This window comes from Choloepus didactylus, chromosome 10 (assembly GCF_015220235.1).
Source record: "Choloepus didactylus isolate mChoDid1 chromosome 10, mChoDid1.pri, whole genome shotgun sequence".
Classification (NCBI taxonomy): Eukaryota; Metazoa; Chordata; class Mammalia; order Pilosa; family Megalonychidae; genus Choloepus; species Choloepus didactylus.
In genome coordinates this window covers 26,971,032-26,991,666 of record NC_051316.1, presented here as the reverse complement: position 1 = coordinate 26,991,666, position 20,635 = coordinate 26,971,032, and positions in this window count along the sequence as shown.

Sequence of the window (20,635 nt, the reverse complement as noted above, 5' to 3'; positions counted from 1 at the left end):
GACTGTCCACCTGAGTGACCTCTCGACTCCATTTGAAATCTCGCAGCCACTGAAGCTTTATTTCATTTCATTTCACATCCCCCTTAAGATTTTCTCAATCCTACAATGCTGGGTCCAGATTCATATCCTGCATTGCCAGGGAGATTTACACCCCTGGGAGTCAGGTCCCACGTAGTGGGGAGGGCAGTGAGATCACCCGCCAAGGTGGCTTAGCTAGAGAGAGAGAGAGGGCCACATCCAAGCAACAAAGAGGTACTCAGGGGAGACTCTTAGGCAGCACAATTATAAGCAGGTTTAACCTCTCCTTTGCAGTAACAAAAAAGCAGCACTTTTGATGGCTCTCTTTCCATCACCCAAAGGAGTTGATCAGTCCCCATGTTCACATTCCTTGGTGTGGTAAGGCCGTTGGTGACCTTGGCCGTTGTCTGCCTCTCCATCCATATTTTCATGCCCTACTGCTCTTCCTTAACCAGACAGATTTGCAGTTTTCTGATGCTCTTACTTTTCTGTGCCTGTGCGTCTGCCCTTCCCTCTGTCTCTTTCAACTACCTTCTGTCTTTATGAACATCCTTTAAGATGCAACTCAAGTATCACTCCATCAGTGCACACGGATGAGGGAAGGCATCAACTCTGAATGAAGGGAATCATAGAAGACTTCATGGATGAGTTGCTCTCTCTTACAATTTAAATCTCTCAAGCAATATGAGTCATTTTGCTGTTAAAGTCTAGAACGGTGGTTCTCAAAATGTGGCCCTGGACCAGCAGCATCAGGGTCACTTGGGAACTTATTAGAATGCACATTCTCAGGCCCCACCTCAAACCTAATGACTTAGAAATTCTTGGCAGTCTTTGTTTTAACAAGCCTTCCATGTGATTCTGATGCACGATCAAGTTTGGGAACCACTGGTTTAGCTATGGCATAAAGGGGAGAAGTAGTTTCACTGTTTATTTGGGGCTACCCTGGCTTAAGTCCTGCACATCGCTTCTGTCTCTCTCCCAGGTATAATCACTGATCTGATTGACTCACACATACCCCGAGATTGGTTCCTTACCTGGCCGGAAGACTAGATGCTCCATGAATGGGACAGAAATTGGTCTCAGCATCAGAAAATTGGTGTTTATGACCCAGGCTCTTTAATCTTTTTTTCTTGTGCCACTGCCAGCATTTTTGTTGTTTCAAATTATTGTCCTAATCTTTGGTCAACTGCCTCACCTGACTTCTCATTCAAAAGCAAACTAGCCAGCCCTGTATGGCTACCACCCAAGAATTCAAAACTCAGTGTCACTAAAACTGCCTTTATTTTCTCATCCACAAATTATTCTCACATCTCATCCTTCTCAGTCCTAAATAGACATAGCCTGACTTTATATTTGCCTTCCATCTTTTATAGGTTTATCCTGCTTATCCTAATCAGAGGACACATTAAATATTTTAGTCAAATGGAATAGAGAACACAGAAATAGATCCCAGTAAATATGGAAACTTGATATCTGACAAAATAGATAAATTAAGTTAATGGGAAATGATAGCTTATTTAATAAATGGCGCTGACCCAAGTGGCTATCTCTCTGTATCCTTTCTCTTCCTCTTTTGTCTTCAAGTGTACTCCGCTAGATTGTCTAGTCTTCTGACTGTCCTGGGCCAATCTCTGATTTCTCTATTTCTTTCTACCCAGAAATATGGTTTTTCTCAAGGTTCTGCTCAAGTAAGTTATCTTTTTTTCATGTAAAAACAAGTCTGGAGACATGATCCTATATTTGGAAAATCCTAAGAAATCTACGACAAAGCTTCTTGAGCTAATAAACAAATTCAGCAAAGTGGTAGGTTACAAGATTAATGCACAAAAATCAGTAATGTTTCTACACATTAGTAATGACCTAACTGAGGAGGCAATTAAGAAAAAAATTCCATTCACAATGGCAACTAAAAGAATCAAGTATCTAGGAATAAATTTAACCAAGGATGCAAAGGACTTGTACACAGAAAACTAAAAAACATTGCTAAAAGAAATAAAAGAAAACCTAAAGAAATGGAAAGACATTCTGTGTTCATGCATAGGAAGGCTAAATTTGTCAAGCTGTCAATTCTACTCAAATTTATCTACAGATTCAACACAATATCAATCAAAATTCCAACAACTTACTTTGTAGACTTGGAAAAGCTAGTTATCAAATTTATTGGGAAGGGAAAGGGGTCTCGAATTGTCAAAAACATCCAAAAAAACAACAAAGTGGGAGGACTTACATGTCCTGATTTTAAAGCTTATAAAGCCACAGTGGTCAAAACAGCATGGTATTGACACAAAGACAGACATATTGATCAATGGAATCTAACTGAGAGTTCAGAAATAGACCCTTAGATCTATGGTAAATTGATTTTTGACAAGGTCCCCAAACCCTCTGAACTGGGACAGAATAGGCTCTTCAATAAATGGGGCTGGGAGAACTGGATATCCAAGGAATGAAAGAGGACCCCTACCTCTCACCCTATACAAAAATTAACTCAAAGTGGATCAAAGACCTAAATATAAGAGCTAGTACCATAAAACTCCTTGAAGAAAATATAAGAAACATCTTCAAGACCTAGTGAGAGGTGGTAGCTTCTTAGACCTTACACCCAAAGCACAAACAATGAAAGAAAAAATAGATAAAAGGGAACTCCTCAAGATTGAACATTTCTGTGCTTCAAAGAACTTTGCCAAAAAGGTGAAGAGGTAGCTGTTCCAGTTTGCTAATGCTGCCAGGATGCAAAATACCAGAGAAGGAATGGCTTTTATAAAAGGGGGTTTATTTGGTTACACAGTTACAGTCTTATGGCCATAAAGTGTCCAAGGTAACACATGGACAATCGGGTACCTTCACTGGAGAATGGCCAATGGCGTCCGGAAAACCTCTGTTAGCTGGGAAGGCACGTGGTGGTTTCTGCTCCAGAGTTCTGGTTTCAAAATGGCTTTCTCCCAGGACGTTCCTCTCTAGGCTGCAGTTCCTCAAAAATATCACTCTTAGTTGCTCTTGGGGTGTTTGTCCTCTCTTAGCTTCTCCGGAGCAAAAGTCTGCTTTCAAAGGCTGTCTCCAAAATGTCTCTGTAAGCTGAAGCTCCTCTCTCAGTTCCTGTGCTTCTTCAAAGTGTCCCTCTTGGCTGTAGCAAGCTTGCTCCTTCTGCCTGAACTTATATAGTGCTCCAGTAAACTAATCAAGGCCCATGCTGAATGGGCGGGGCCACACCTCCATGGAAATTATCCAATGAAAGATCTCGCCTACAATTGAATGATCACATCTCCATGGAAACATCCAATCAAAAGTGTTCAACTCAATCAACACCAGTATGTTTCCTGCCCACACAAGACCGCATCAAAGATAATGATGTTTTGGAGGATATAATATATCCAAACCAGCACAGTAGCTAACTCAATAGGAGAGAATATTTGGTAACCATATATCTGATAAGGTTTTGATATCCAGTATATATAAAGAAAGTCTACAACTCAACAATAAATGGACAAACAACCCAATTATAAAATGGGCAAAAACATATGAATAGACTTTTTTTCAAAGAGGAAATACAAATGGCTAAAAAGGCACATGAAAAGATGTTCATCTCCATTAGCTATTAGGGAACTGCAAATCAAAACAATGAGATATTATCTCACACCTACTAGAATGGCTGCTATTAAACAAATAAAAAAACAACAAAGGTTGGAGAGGATGTGGTAAAATGGGACACTTATTCACTGCTGGGTGGGAATGTAAAATGGTACAGCTTCTGTGGAAGACAGTTTGGTGGTTCCTCAGCAAATACAATATTAAATTGCTCTATGACCCAGCAAGTCTACTACTTGTTATATACCCAGAAGATCTGAAAGCAGGGACATGAACAGACATCTGCATACCAATATTCATAGTGGCATTATTCACAATTGCCAAAAGATGGAAACAATCATTATCCATCAACAGATGAGTGGATAAAGAAAATGTGGTACATAAATATAATGGAATATTATGCAGCAGTAAGAAGGAATGAGGTCCTGAAGCATGTGACAACATGGATGAACCTTGAGGACAAAATGCTGAGTGAAATAAGTCAGACATAAAAGGACAGATATTGTATGATATTGTATGATATTCGCTAATATGAACTAACTAAAATACATAAACTCCGAGTCTTAAAATGTAAAATATAGGGTACCTAGAGATAGACAGAAGCTAAAGAAGGGGGAGCAGTTACCTAATATGTACATAATTGTTACCGAGGTTGAACTTAAATGTTGGGGAATGGATAGAGCTGATGGTAGCTCGTTACTGGGAGTATAAGTAATGGTACCATATCGTAGGCGAATTTGATTGAAAGGGGTAATTTAAAGTCAAGTATGTCACCGATTAACACTACAAATATAAATAAGTTCTTGCATGAACTACTACAAATGTACAACCCTTATACAAAGAGTTAATAGAGTTGTATATGGGGAAAAATTATCTATTGCAAGCTACCTATTGCAAACTATATTTAACAGTGATACCATAATATTCTTTCATCCACAGTAACAGGTGTATCACACCAATATTAGAGGTCAATAATGGGGGGGAGGGCAGATAAGAGATATGCGGTGTTTGGGGTTTTCTTTTTGTGTGTCTATCTGTGATTTTTCTCTTTGGAGCAATGAAAGCTGTCTAAAATTGACTGTGATGATTGCACAACTAAGTGAAGATACTGCAAGACATTGATTGTATACTTTGGATGGAATATATTCTATGTGAATATACCTCAATCAAATCTGCAGATTCAAAAAATATTAAATTCTGTATTGAAAAAAATAAATACTAGATATTGAAAAAGAAAGAAGTCTGGAGAGAGATGGGCTGGGCCAGGGCTGTACGGCAGCTCCATGGTGCTGTCTCAGATGCATTCTTCTTGTACCTTCCTGCCCTGCCGTCCTTAGCGTGTGGTTTTCTCATACTTTCAAAGGCTACGCCACCCTTAGGCATCATATTCATAAACCTGGCAGGAAGAAGGGCAAAACATGCTCGCTCATTTAGTTTGATCCTTTTTATAAGCAAACAATAGCTCTCCCAGAAGCCAAACCCCAATGGGCTTCTCTTTCATCTCACTGGCAACAGTTGTACACACATCCACCTCTAGCTTCAGGGGAGCCTGGGGGATTGAGTTATGCAGGTGGGTATACTGCTGCTTCTAATAAATTCATAGCTCTGTTGGTAAGAAAGAAGAGGTACAGGGAGGATATCAGGTACAAGACATTTACTGGAATCAGATAAAAATAATGGTAATAGCAATAACAAGCCATGTTAGCTCCCAAAGAAATTTTGTTTTCTGGGAAGAAGAGCTTTCCAGAGACATTGTGCAGTAGGAAAAGTTCTGAAAATGTAGACTCACATCTTTGATTTACTACTGGCCAGTTGTACAACCATGGATAGTTTTCTTCACATTTCTTCACCTCTATTTCCTCATTTATAAAATGGAGGCATTGAATTAGTGCTAAATTTTAATTTTGTTCTTTCTCTTAATCATCAACTCTGTAGGGTAGGCTTTTGGCTAAAGCAATTCCAGTGAAGGCCCACAATCATGCTTTAAAAAAAAAATCAAAGTTGGAATCAGAGGAATAAATCTGATGGAACTCAATGGGCATATCAGCTGAGAGTCATAAATAGCTATGTTAAGAGTACCAAAAATCACATAGAGTAAAGACAATTAGTGAGGTGTTATAGAATCAGGACTCATTTTAGGAAGAATTAAGACATTGATTAAACACTGTTTTTAGGGACTTGGTAGCCAAAATAATGGGTCCCCAAAATTGTCAGCAGTACAGAACCTGTGAATAAGGTACATTACCTGATAAAACGGATTTTGCAAATGTGAATAAATTATGGATTTTGAGATGGGGAAATTATCCTGGATTATTTGGGTGGGTCCCATGTAATCACCACGGTCCTTAAAAGTAGAAGAGGGAGGCAGATAAGGATGTTGGGGTGATGCACTGTGAGAAAGATTCCACTTACCACTGGTGGCTCTGAAGATGGAGGAAGGCGGGCTCAAGCTAAGGAATGCAGGCCATTTCTAGAAGCTGGAAAAGGCAGAGAAACAAGTCTTCCCTAGAGCTTCTCTAGAAAGGAACACAGCTCTGCCAACAGCTTGCTTTTAGCTCAGTGACTTCTAACCTACAGAATAGTCAGATCATAAATTTATGTTCTTTTAAGCCTCTAAGTTTGTGGTAATTTGTTACAGCACCCATTGAAAATAAATATAGGTCTCTCTCTTTTTCCTTACCCACTGCCCTCAGTTCCCTGAGACCGCTCACCAATGCTCAGAAAAATGTGGGGTTTTTTTTGCCCTTTTTTTCTTAAACTTTTTATTTGGAAGTCATTTCAAACTTACAGAAGAGTTGCAAAAATAATACAAAACCTATAGAGGGAACTCTAACATACCTGCTCCCCTTCTCAAGATATACATAGCTACTAATTTTAACATTTTGCCACATTTGTTGTGTCTGTCTATCCATCCATCCATCCATCCATCTAAATATCTATCGATCTCTTTATATTTTCTAAACATTTGAAAGTAGGCTGTATATAGCATACTCCTTGAACACATAATACTTCCATGTGCACTTCCTAAGAACAACAATTTTCACTTATGTAATCATCTTAAGTAAGAAAAACAAAGTATTTAAAAATATCACTAATAGTTCCCAGTCTGGCAGAACCATTTTGCATCCTCTAGTAAAGGCATGACACGTGGTTGACATTTTGAGAGCCCATCTTGATAGACTGAGGGTGGTTGTCAATCATTGGGGGTTGAAGCCGATTCTGAGCCTGGTTGGGTCAAAGGGTAGAGTGACATGTTGGCTTAGTGTCTGCCATGGGTGGAGTAACAGCACCTACAGCTTGTGTCTGCCACTTCTGCTCTGGCCTCACTGCAGACCCTTTCCAGTCCTTTCGTTCCTTTTGTTGCTTTCCACAGAGTCCCCGGAACGTCACTGTTTTCAGTATGTGCCAGAGACACTCAGTGGTGTTGCTCTATCATTGCCCAATGGTGAATGTTGTCAGTGCCCCATCTGGCCCTCAGACTCTTCTTCTGTATGCTCTGCACATTTCCAGCCACTAGAATTTGCCAGGGAATCAATAACTCTTCCCCTCTTCCCCCCAGCAGCCCTTGGTAACATCTAATAGTTGCAGACAGTGGACTCTCAGAAGTTGGTGCATAAAAACCCCAGCTCCCTCTGTCTTGGGTGGGACAATTCCGAGCCTTGGGTTTTGAGTCACTGCCCAGAGTTTCCCTGCAGGGTTCAGCTTCAGTGACCCATCAGTGTCACTCTTCACTGCTCAGGCACTTCACATGCCTGATTTTCTGTTTCTCTGCTCCCGCTTTCTAAACAGGCTTTACACTTCCAAATATTCAGGAATTTCAAAGAAGAAATACATGTACATGGTAAAAAGTCAAACTGTGCAAAAAGGGTATGTCATGAAAAGCAAGTTGCCTTGTCCCACTCTTGACAAATCCTCCATTACCTTCTCCGGAGGCAAGCATCATTTGGGGACTTTGTTTATTTTTTTAAGATTATTTTATACATAATGAAACCCCCCAAATGTGTATGTCCCTTTCTTAATATATATTTTAAAAGTTTTAAAAGATATCTTTCCATATCAATATATTTAGTTTCCAATTTTTTGCATCGTCCTACAATTGAAGATAGGAAATTTCTCTTTCTTTTGGCTGGAGATAAACCTACAGATTAACTTTTAAAAAAATCAAGTCTCTTAGCATCTTTTATTTCTTAGCATCTTTTGGCTCAGTCCAGTGATTTTATCATCAAATCTGTGCTGATTTGAACAGGTGATGCAATTTGGTATGTAATTAACTATCAAGATAATAATATTAATGGTGGTGATTGTGGTAACACCTCAATTTGTTTTCCTTCACAGCACAGAAAACTCTTCACTCGTGTTCATTTACCCTCACTCTTCATGAGTCAGCAGCTGTTATTTACCATAAACTTCATCTAGTCCATCTCACAATTATAGCTATTCCCATTGCTTTATGACCGAGAATGTTTTTGTAGAGAAATGAGCATGAACCACAGCACATTTGAGTCAATCTTCAAAAAAGGATGTGTCAGTCTGGCTTTCTGAGTGGGGCTGACAATTGTACAATTATCTGTATGGGCTTTGTATTGTTTTTGCAATCGTCCTGTAAGTTTGAAATTATTTCAAAATAAAAAGTTAAGAAAAAAAGAAATTAAAAGAGGATGTTTTTAAAGGTAGCTGATGTCTGGAGAAAGAAGGTAGCTGGTCATTCAAAGGGGAGAGGGTGCTGCAGAAAGCTCAGAAGTACTGATTGTTGGATTTATAAAACCAACGTTGCCAGGGCCACCTTTTGGTGTGTTCCTCTCAGGGGTATCTTACATGTTCTTACATCCTACTGTAAATTGGCCCTTTTACAACGTCTGTGTTAAAGACAAAAGAAACCAAATTCCCTCTGAAGAAGCTATGTCAGAAAACCCTTTATCTGCTGGCATATACAAGACCCTAACATTTGACTCCTTCATTTGATTTCCAAAGTTGTTCCAGATGCCTGTCTGTAGCAACACTTCTTTTAATTCATTATTGCAGACAGTGGAGTCTGCGCTCACTCTCTCTCTCTCTCTCTCTCTCTCTCTCTCTCTCTCACACACACACACACACATTTTTGCCTTCAGAGAATGCAAAACATGACAGATAACTTCCATGATAGAGATAAGTAATGGGTATCAGGCTGAGCTCCTAGCTCCTGCTTCTTCTAAATATTTGATCTTGTGTTTGGCAAATTGCCTTCTGAATATCTTTTAATACTTCTATAGTTTTTGGAAAAGATTTTGGGATAGATGATTTTTTCCTCTTTAGCAGTGGGTTTTCCATGGAATTAAAGAGAATAGGAAGACTCATTTAACAATTATATAAGAAAAAATGAGGTACCTATGAAGCTAGATATGTGACCTTTAAAGAACTTGGGATTTTCAAGACAAAATTGAAACGCTGTGCCTTTAATATATGAATATATAGAAGGTCATTGCCATCCTTTTTCAGAAGGATGGGAATTTGTTTGGTCTGAATTCATGCAGAGTACACATACCTAGTTCCATAAAATAAATCTTTCATTACTGCAACAGTCTTTTAAATGGAGGCTATTTTAGGTAGGTGGATTTTTCCCTCTTAAAAGGAAAAATCTGAAAATAATTTTATGGTCTAGATCAATGCCCTAACTGGCCCAATTTTGTCCTTGTGATGAGGGACTGGAGCGGGGGGAGGAGGGGAGCTTTTATGATGTGCTTCATTGTACAATTATCAGTTATTTCAGAAAATTCCTTTCCAACTTGAGATAACAGACACTTTGTGCTCCCAAAGCACTGGGAGGACACTCTTATAATTGTATTCAAGCTCGGGGTAGATCAGGCTCTGCTTTTAGTCATACACCATGGAGATTCATTAGACCTTCTTTTCTCACTGAGCACTTGGCCAAATGTTCATTTGGAAGTTTCAGTCAAAGGCCCATAGAGCTCCATTACCCTGCACAAAGTTGTCCTGTATTTGGCCAACTGACTGTTGAATAATTGGCCCAGTACTCAATGCCAACGTGAAAGGACCAGCCCAATAGTTGGGAAGGATGTGTTGCTCTTGCATGAATCCCATTGCATACAAAATGGACGGTATCTATGTATTTATCGAGGGGCAGGGATGTTCCTTCCAGTTTGGGGTAGTGGTTAAGAACTTTGGACCCAGGCATATGGCGCTATGAACTAGTGTATGACCGTGGAGAAGTTAACCTTGCTTTTCAGTTGAAAAAGGTAATAAAAATACCCACTTCACAGGGTTGTTATGAGATTGAGAATGAAACAGTTAATGTAAAGGGCTATGCACACAGTCAGCCCTCAGTAAATGAGAGTTATTTTTGTATGGTTCATCACTGTAGTAGACGGTCTTGGTGTCCCTGTTATATCCCATTGCTTTTACCACTTCAGAATATGCCAGCCCAACAATTTCCAGCTGGCAGTACTTAAATTTCTTTGCTTGCGGTCTTTCTTTGACCACCAAACCTGCTTTACTGCCCTCACCTAGCAGGCTGGAAGAGCTAGGGAGTTAACAACTCTGGAAACAGCCTTCAAGCAAGGATTGACCCCAATACCCCTCCCTCTTGAGTGGCATAACTCTTCATCACATGCTTTACACTGGTTTCCAGAGTTCCCCAATGGGATTGAGCTCCAGTTACCCACTGGGATAGCTTTCATGATAACAGACCTTTTATTGGCTTTCTTCCCTTTCCTTTCTCCCATCTCTACTTCCTACTGCACTTTCCCACTCGCCACTCCCAACTAAACTACTCATGCTCAAATATTTTCTGAGGGTTGTTTGTGGGGGAAAGTGGAATTAAGATAATCACCTTGCACATGAGGAAAGAATTTTCATAATGATTTTTGGACTCAGTTATGCCTATATCTATGGGTCTAGATCCTGAAATTCCTAGAAGGAATCTTCTTGCAAGCAAGATTTGAGGCCTTTAAAAAGCCAATTGGATCATAAGTGGTTTTCTTCTTCATCAGTAATTATGACCCAAAGGACAGTTCTCCAGGAGATGCTAGAATAAAAAGACTAGATATCTTTTCTTCTGTAGTCACAATTCTCGGTGCTCAATTTGCCATACCTTTCACCTTTCAAGAGAGAATTCTGGCATCAGGTAGATGAACTCTTAAAAGGCTTTGCAAAAACATTAAAACTCTCTCTTTAACTAAATAGCATTTTTGAGGCAAAAAAATAATACCCATAAACATTGGAGCTGAAATTTCTAGGCACTGTGCTCAAATGCCTCCTAGTTAGTTTTGCAAAAAGAAAAAACATTCAATGAAATGTTTGAAGCTGGCAGCTATTTACCTGAGGAACATTTACTGCTATTGTGTGGCAAATATGTGGGTCTGAGCCCTGGTAATAAAAATATCAATAAGACTTGCTCCCTCCATGCACAGGGAGACAGACATGTAAAATACTAACTAAATGCAATAAACCAACCAAAATGCAGTTGTGAGTCATTTAAAAAATATTTATAAAGCTTGCCTAACTCTTTCAAAATTCTATAATATTTAATCAGCAATATCCTAATTAACTTTCCATAATATATGGATTGTTAAAACAGTATTTAAAATATTATTTTAATTTCAAAAAGTGTCTCTATTATGTGTCATGGTAAAGAGTAGAATGAAACAGCATCTGACTTGCCATTTCTAGTTGATTTCTTCTTTTCAGTGGAAGTATGTCTAAGATGAGGAACTCAGGTTGAATTTTTCATGAATATTATTCTGGTTTGTCAGTTCGACCTGACAAATTAAATCAGATGAATCTGTAATATCTAAACATTTTGTCAAAGAATATGAGTGGGCACATGCTATTTAATCTTCTGTACTGTCTTAGTTTGCCAGTATTGCTATCACAAATACCACACAATGGGGTGGCTTAAACAACAGGAATTTATTGGTTCATGTGTTGGGGCCAAGGAGAAATCCAAAATCTAGATATTGGCAAGGCTTGCTTTCTCCCCAAAGACTGCAGCCTTCTGGTGCTGGCTGTTGGCAATCCTTGGTGTTGCTTGGCTTTCCAGTCACCTGGTGATACCCTCTGCTTTTTCTTCCAGGTTTCCACTGGCTTCCTGTTTCTGGCTCCTTCCTGTGGCTTTCTCTTTATAAAACTTCCAGTAATCTGATTAAGATCCACCCTCATTCAGTTAGGGCACACCTTAACTAAAAATAACATCTTCAAGAGGTCCTATTTACAAAGGGTTCACACTCACAGGAATGTGGATTAAGATTAAAAACGTTTTTTTCTGAGACACTGTGTGAACCCAGGGCCCCACTCCACCTCCATTTTCGAGCAGGTCACTGTATGCAGCTGCCTATATAACTGGGACAGATGTTAAAGATCCACAACTCCCTTCAGAGGGAAAGAATGCATTGTCAAAGCATTAAAATCTTGTGAGAGCCTTGTTATAGTTTGCTAATGCTGCCAGAATGCAAAACACCAGAGATGGATTGGCTTTTATAAAAGGGGGTTTATTTGGTTACACAGTTACAGTCTTAAGGCCATAAAGTGTCCAGGGTAACACATCAGCAATCAGGTACCTTCACTGGAGGATGGCCAATGGTGTCCGGAAAACCTCTGTTAGCTGGGAAGGCATGTGGCTGGTGTCTGCTCCAAAGTTCTGGTTTCCAAATGGCTTTCTCCCAGGACATTTCTCTCTAGGCTGCAGTTCCTCAAAAATGTCACTCGTAGTTGCTCTTGGGGTATTTGTCATCTCTTAGTTTCTCTAGAGTAAGAGTCTGCTTCCAACGGCCATCTTGTCTCTCATCTGCAGCTCCTGTGTTTTCTTCAAAGTGTTCCCCTTGGCTGTAGCAAGCTTGCTCCTTCTGTCTGAGCTTATATAGTGCTCCATCAATCTAATTCAGACACATCATGAACAGGCGGGCCAACACCTCCATGGAAATTATCCAATAAGAGTCATCACCCACAGCTGGGTGGGGCACATTCCCATGGAAACACCCAAAGAATTACAATCTAATTAACAACTGATAGGTCTGCCCATACAAGATTATATCAAAGATAATGGCATCTGGGGGACATAATACATTCAAACTGGCACAACCCTGCTGAAACTCTGTTGTCACATCTTATGGACCTAAGCTTCTATAATCCAACCCCTTGGTGCTTCCCTGCTCTCTTTCCATGGCTACCTATCACTGTGGGACCATCTCCTGTTTGTAAGTCCCAAATAAACCCATGTCCACTTCCGTGCCTGGTGTGTTCTTTGGTCTTAGGGCTAAGATGGGTTAAAACAATTGGCGAGCCAGCCAGGAGGATGAAAGTCCATCAGCTGTAGTGGGCATGATCCTGGGAAGGGAGAATCTGTTGGGGCAATCTTGAATTGGCCTCTATTGTCCACGTGGGGAGGGGTGACTGCCCTCCTAGATGAATGGGGACCACCACATGAGCATGGGGATGCTGTAAAAACTCTGGTGGGGCTCCTAAATGCTTTGCAACAGATAGCAGGAGAATTAAATATAAGTAAAAAGAAAGAGACTACCAAACAGCAGCAGTCATAGCATGGCCCCTGTTAGAAGCCTTACAAATAGCTACCAAAGCAGAACAAGTGGTGAAAGCTACTGTGCACCATTTTGAAAAGAAAGTAAAATTAGAAAGAGACATGTGCCTTGCCCAGACAGAAATGAAGGACTCTCTGACTTACTGCCTGCTCTGAGGGGACAATCAGTTAGAGACTCTGGCATGCAGATATGCCCAAGTCAAAGACTATAAGTTGCCTCAGGCTCATGTCTGGAGGATTTTAGCTACTCTGGGATGGGACCCCAAAGTGTGGGGCCCCTATAGATTCCTCCTTCGAAGAGGAAGGGAAGGAAAAATGGAAGGTAGAGGAGAGTGAAGAGCCCCAAAAGGTGCTTCCCATGATACAACAGAAATGAAAGGTGTCACAAGATCAACCTCCTGGGGTTCAGCAGTTCCAACACCCTGAACAGAGATTACACATTACTATGAGAGACTATACCAGCATCAGATGATTTGGGGTAGCTGTATAGACAAAAAATTAGGGAGTCCCTACCCAATTGGCTTCTGAGGTTATGGGACACTGGAGCAGAGGGAATAGTGCTTTCTGGGGCAAAACTGAGTAAACTGGCATCTATTACAACCCACTCTTTGCTACAACAATGCTTGTTTGCTACCCCAGCTAATCTGAAAACCGCTTCCTTATTGGTATGGCTGGTTGATGGGTGTAAGGCTGCATGGCCTAAAAGGGATATACTGCACAATATCTCCCATAGGCAAACTATGGAGGAGCTATAAGTTGTTTTAAAGGGGCTAAGAATGAAATGCACCATCTATGCTGCAGGTTTCATAGGTCCTGACACAGAGGATTCTACCACAGGAATGAAAAACCAGGTGGTGCATATTGCACCTGACCATTACTATGGGCCTCTCATTTCTATCCAAAGTCTGCTAGTAGGACAGCCCATTTCCCTTGCTGCTCAGGCCATAGCTGACCTCGGAGAGTCTGAGAGGCTGTGAAGAAGGGGGAGGGGCGAGAGTAATGGCAATGGGAAAGGTTCCCCATGAGCATGATGGCCCTAATTTGGTATCCCGCAAGCAGACAAGGGTGGATCTCATCATTGCAGGCACAGGAATAGAAACTATAGATAATGCAGTCTTGGTAAAACTATGGAGCAGGCTGCCTAAGGACCAAAGATTTACTAAAGTGAATTCCCAAGCCTCTGAGGGAGAAAGGAAGTCAGAGCTCTTTGCTACCCTGGAAGAGGTGTGGCAAGCTTCTTTCCCTCTTCTGTAGGGGGGAAGTCAAGATCTCTGATGTGAACAAAAGCTAGGGACTTCCAGAATCAGAGGCCACATGTAGAACTGACCATTTACTGCCTCCCTACTAACTAACAGCAAGTGTTAGCACTAGTAGATATGGGAGCTGAATGTGCTCTGGTTTATAGAAATGTAGCCTGATTTAATGGACCCATGCTGGCCCTAGATGGCTATGGGAGCAAAACAATCAGAGCCAAATGGCATAATTTGATCTTGCAAATTGGGAGACTGCCCTCCCAAGTGCATATGGTATATATTTCCCCTATACCGGCATAAATTTTTGGAATTAATCTTCTACAGAATGCCATGTTGCAGATTACTATAGGAGAATTCTGCCTCCAGTGTAGAATGATTAAAGTGGTCTTAAAAGGGCAACCAAAATGGTGCCCTGTAAATGTGCCCCTGCCCCAGAGGGTTGTGGCTACGAAACAATATAAACTTCTGGGAGGGCACCAAGAAATCTTCACCACTATCAAAGAGTTGGAGCAGGTAGGGAGAATAATACCTACCCATAGCCCTTTTCATAGTCCTACATGGCTGGCACAAAGCCTGATGGAACGTGGCATATGACAATAGATTATCAGAAGTTAAACAAAGTAACACCACCATTGTATGCCACAGTCCCAAATATAGCTGGTTTATTACAAGAAATTAGTACCCAATTGTGTCAATATCATTTTGTATTGGATCTTGTTAATGCTTTCTTTAGTATCTCCCCGGGTAAATCAAGCCAGCCTGCATTTGCCTTCACTTGAGGAGGCCAACAATGAACTTTCACTGTGCTTCCCCAAAGCTATATGCATAGCCTGTCCATCTGCCACGGTCTGGTGGCAAAGGATTTGGCTAAACGGAAAAGTCCTGCAAACATGAGTCTGTTTCACTATACTCCAGTAACTTTTTTTCAGAATTAAAAGAAGCCTCAGTCTCATTGCTATTTCACCTTGAGAGTTGGGGATGGGCAGTCAATGGCAACAAGCGATAAGGTCCTGACTGCTCTGTCAGATTCTTGGGTGTTGTACAGTTGGGTAAGACAAAAACTATACCTTCTGCTTGGTTGGTAAGGTTCAATGTTTCCCCACTCCACAAATGTCAAAGCAACTAATGGCTTTCTCAGGGCTGCTGGGGGTATTGGAGTCCTTTTTTCTTTTTTTTTTTTTTTTTGCAGTTATTTTTTTAAATTCAGTTTTATTGAGATATATTCACATACCATACAATTATCCATGGTGTACAATCAACTGTTCACAGTACCATCTGACAGTTGTGCATTTATCACCCCGATCTATTTTTGAACATTTTCCTTACACCAGAATCAGAATCAGAACAAATAAAAAGAAAAAAGAAAACTCAAATCACCACCCCGCATCCCACTCTATTTTTCATTTAGGTTTTGTCCCCATTTTCCTACTCATCCATCCATACACTGGATAAAGGGAGTGCGAGCCACAGGGTTTTCACAATCACACTGTTACCCCTTGTAAACTACACTGTTATACAATCGTCTTCAAGAGTAAAGGCTATTGGGTTGGAGTTTGGTAGTTCCAGGTATTTACTTCTACCTATTCCAATACATTAAAACCTACAAAGTGTTATCTACATAGTGCGTAAGAATGTCCACCAGAGTGACCTCTCGACTACTGGAGTCCTTTTGTTCCTCACTTAGCCCAAATGTTAAAAACCTTTGTATGTTTTGATTAGGAAAGACCATCCCCAGGAATGGGACACCTCCCACAAGCTGCTATTGAAAAGGCAAAAAGGGCAATAGCAAAGGCACAAGCACTGGGGAATGGAGATCCAGACTTGCCCTGTGAATTGGATGTAGCCAGCACTGATACTGGCTTTGGGTGGGGTCTGTGGCAGAGGCAACATTCTAAACAAATGCCCTTGGCTTTTGGTCACAATTATGGAAAGAGGCAAAACTGAGATATGGCCCCCTGGAAAAGCAATTGTGTGCTGCATATAATGCCTTATTGCAAGTGGAGGGACTGCCACAAAGAGGCCCAGTCACCTTGAAAACGGTCATCCCTAATTCAGGGGTGGATAACTGACATGGCTTCTAAGCCACGCTTTGGCAGCCCAACTAAGCACACTGACCAAATGGAAAGCCTACCTGCTACAGTGCAGCATTTTCAATACCAACCCTCTGAGTGCAGAAATGCATGAGATTCTCAGACCTGCTGAAACTTCATTGTCACACACTATAGACCTAAGCCTTGGCACCCCCTTGGCACTCCCTGCTCTGTTGTTTGTGTGGTTCACTTTCCATGGCCAGCAATCACTGTGGGACCATCTCCTGTTTGTAAGTCCCAATTAAACCCATGTCCACTTCCCTCCCCGGTGTGTTCTTCAGTCTTAGGGTTGGAACAGACATATAACTCAATCTACCACATGTACTAACTGAGAAATGGGACCTGAATGTTGTACATATGTTTTGGGAGGTGTTTTACGATTAGTAATTCCAAAGCCCTTGGAAATAGACATGCACACACATACTCATTCATGCATTCATTACTTCCACATGTGCTGAGTGCCTACCATGTACCAGGCACAGAGCTAGGCACTGGGGATATAAAAGTGGTCACAAAACAGATAAGGATCATGAGGCCTATGGTCCAAAGGAAAGCAAGAAGATATTAATTATATAAATTAATGTATAATTATAAAGTGAAGAATGTGAAGAATTATATAGCAAGTTTATATAAAGTCACCTGACAGTGCAATCTGACCTCAGCAGAGGAAGGAATCTCCGAGCTGAGATCTGAAGGATGAGTGGGAGCTACCTAAGCAAAGTGGGTTGGGTTGGAGAGTTGGAGGATGATGATATGAACATCCCAGGTGGAGGGAACAGCACGTTCAAGGGCCCTGGGGTGGGAAGGAGAACAGCAAATGTGTTGAACTGTGTGGTTGAGTATCAGCTCTTTAGGGGAAATTTCAAGAACACAGTTGGAAATTTTCCATTGGTGAATTTCCAAGAAAATAGTGTGTGAGTTTTCTGTCAGTCCTATGACACTGTAGCAGAAGTCCTTTAATCTGAACTATACTTGGAACTGAGTGGGGGAGACAGCGAAGTAAGAATTTCTACAGCGAGAGGCTCGTGTGTGTAAACAAAAACCATGTGATGTGTGAAGCTCACTGCGAAAAATGCTCTGGTATCTGTAAGTCAATTCATTCTGCTGAAGCTTTTCTTTAAAGGTAACTTGTCTTTTAGAAATATCTCAAACGTAATAACAGCAAAAGATGTCTCAAGCAAGGAGTCACTGATTATTTCAAATTTTAAACACTTTGGCTTACAGACAGGCTAACACTGTGTTGAGTTTGGCAGCTTTCTCTTGACAATGATATGTACACAATTGATTCTATCACCTAGTTCTTTCCTGTCCACAACTTATTTTCCTACAACAAAGGATGGAAAATATTCACAACTCAGAACATATGTATATTTGGAAGAGTTGATTCTTTCTGGTTTTGTTTTCTCCTCTGAAAAAAATGTACTTTGATCTTCAATGTACCGCACGAAGGCCCTTTGAATTCAGTACCTAATGGGGAAAATAAAAAAGCCAAGAGCTGCTGTAGCTTAAGATGTTTGCCTAGAGAACTCTCAGTCTTTCTGTCAGTCTGTCAGCCTGCCTGTCTGTGTGTGTGTGCAATTCTCCGTTTTGAATGCCAGTGTTTTGTGTAAGTGCCTTAGAGGTTTTGTTTTCATATTTAAACACTAGCTTCTCAGTGTTCTTGCCAATTGCTGCAGAATTCATTCAACACTTAGTAAGTGTGATCTTCCTTTCTTGTTTCTTATTACACATTGTTTTGCAAAAGCTTTTAAACAGCTAAGGAAGACCTCCCCAGAGATAAAAAGGATGACTTTGTCTCTCGATTGATTTAGTAAAAAAATCTCCCCAATTTGAAGTAGATGTGGTAAAAATTCCATTTTCAAGGTGTAGGGGATGCTTCAGCGTTCCACCCAGACTCCCCCATTCAAAACCTGGACACTCATTCTCCAAGCTGCCAGGCATATTGGCTGAGAATGACTCATAGCCTACTCTCTCTTTGGGCATTGATCTCAGCTGGAGAGAGCTTCTTGACACAAGGCATGGCCCCTTCCTTGGTCCGTTAGCAGTGATGGGAGTTACAAAAACTTGGCCCCCTTGGCTAAAATCTGTATAACGTGATGGTTCATCTAAGCCCCAGGACTCCCCCGCGAATGGGCTGAGGCCATTGCTGTGACAGCATCGGAGCCCAACTTCTCCCTCGGCCTCATTACCCTGGGAGTTGCTCTTGGGAGCACTCCTCCCTAATCCTCTTGTACACGTATATCAGAGTCTCAGAATCTTTCCCAGGAAATCCAAGCTAAGACACAAGGAATTCAACAGTGAATCAATCCAGGGGAAAGAAGAGTCTTTCCAACAAATGGTACGGGGATGACTGGGTATGCACACACAAATGAATGAATTTGGACAGCTTAATCACATCATATGAAAAATTAACTCAAAACAGATCATAGACCTAAACATATGAGCTAAAAGTATAAAACTCCTAGAAGAAAACAGGAATAAGTCTTTGTAACTTTGGGTTAGGCAACAGTTCCTTAAAAACGACACTAAAAGCACAAGTGACAAAATAAAAGATAAATTGGATCATTTAAATTAAAAACTTTTGTGTGTCAAAGGGCACCATGAAGAGAAGAAACAGGTAACCTATGGAATGGGAGAACATATTTGCAATCATTTATCTGAAAAGGGACTTATATCCAGAATACATATAAAAACTTACAACTCAGCAATAAAAGGACAAATAACTCAATTTAAAAAGGATTTGAAAAGGTATTTCTCCAAAGAAGATAAACAGATGGCTAATAAGCAAGTAAAAAGATGCTCAGCATTACTAGTCATTAGGGAAATGCACATCAAACCCATAATGATACCACTTAACACCCACTAGAATGGATATTATAAAAATCACAGAACATAACTAGTATTGTGTATGTGGAGAAATCGGAACCTTCCTAAATTATTGGTGGGGTTACAAGATGGTGCAGCCAACTTGGAAAACAGTTTGGCAGTTCCTCAAAATGCTAACCAAACATAGAGTTACCACATAACCCAGCAATTCTACTCCTAGGTATATACCCAAAAGAACTGAAAACACATGACCACCCATAAACTTGTACGTGAACGTCTGTAGCAGCTGTCTTCATTTGCCAGGGCTGCTATGACAAACACCACAAACTGTTTGGCTTATAAACAATAGGAATTTATTGTCTCACAGTTTGGGAGGCTAGAAGACCAACATCAAAGTGTCAGCAGGCATGTTTTATTCAAAGTCCATAGCGTTTTGGTTGTGGCTTAATCTCTGCCTCCTTTAATGTGGAGATCTATCTTTTTTCTGACTCTTTCTCTAGTTTCTGCTCTGTCATCTCCTTATAAACACTCCAGTGATACTGCATTAAGATTCACCCTTATTCAGTTTGGCATCACCTTAACCAACATCTTCAAAGGTCCTATTTGCAAATGGGTTCACATCCACGCCCTGATTCACCTTAACCAAGAACATATTCAATGATCTTCTTTACAAATGGGTTCATATCCACAGCATTGGAGCTTTGGATTCAAACATGTCTTTCGTGGGGGGCATGATTCAGTCCCCAACAGCAGCATTATTTACAATAGCCCCAAAGTGGAAGTAACCCAAATGTCCATCAACCAATGAATGGATAAACAAAATGTGGGGGTATATCTATACAACGGAATATTATTCAGCCATTGAAAGGAAGTAAGTTCTGATACATGTGACAACCTGTATGAAACTTGAAAACATTGTGCTAAGTGAAAGAGGCCCAACACAAAAGGCAACATATTGTATGATCCCATTTATATGAAATAACGAGAATAGACACATTCAAAGAAATAGAAAGTAGATTAGTGGGGATATCTGGGTCCTGACTAGGAGATAGAGAAGTAGAAATCAGGAAGAAGCTAATGTGTACAATGCTTCTTTGGGGGATACTGAAAATGTTCTAAAATTATATTATGGTGGTCCATTTCAGTATACCTTTGAATATACTGAAAAACACTGAAAGATATGTTTTAAACAGGCAAATTTATGGTATGTGACGTAGATCTCAATAACGCTACAAAAATCAACTGGCCTAAGTATCATGTCTGGTACAATGGCCCTTTTAGCTTAGTTTTTTTGGAATTTCTGATCCTTGGATATTATCTGATACCTTCCTGACCAG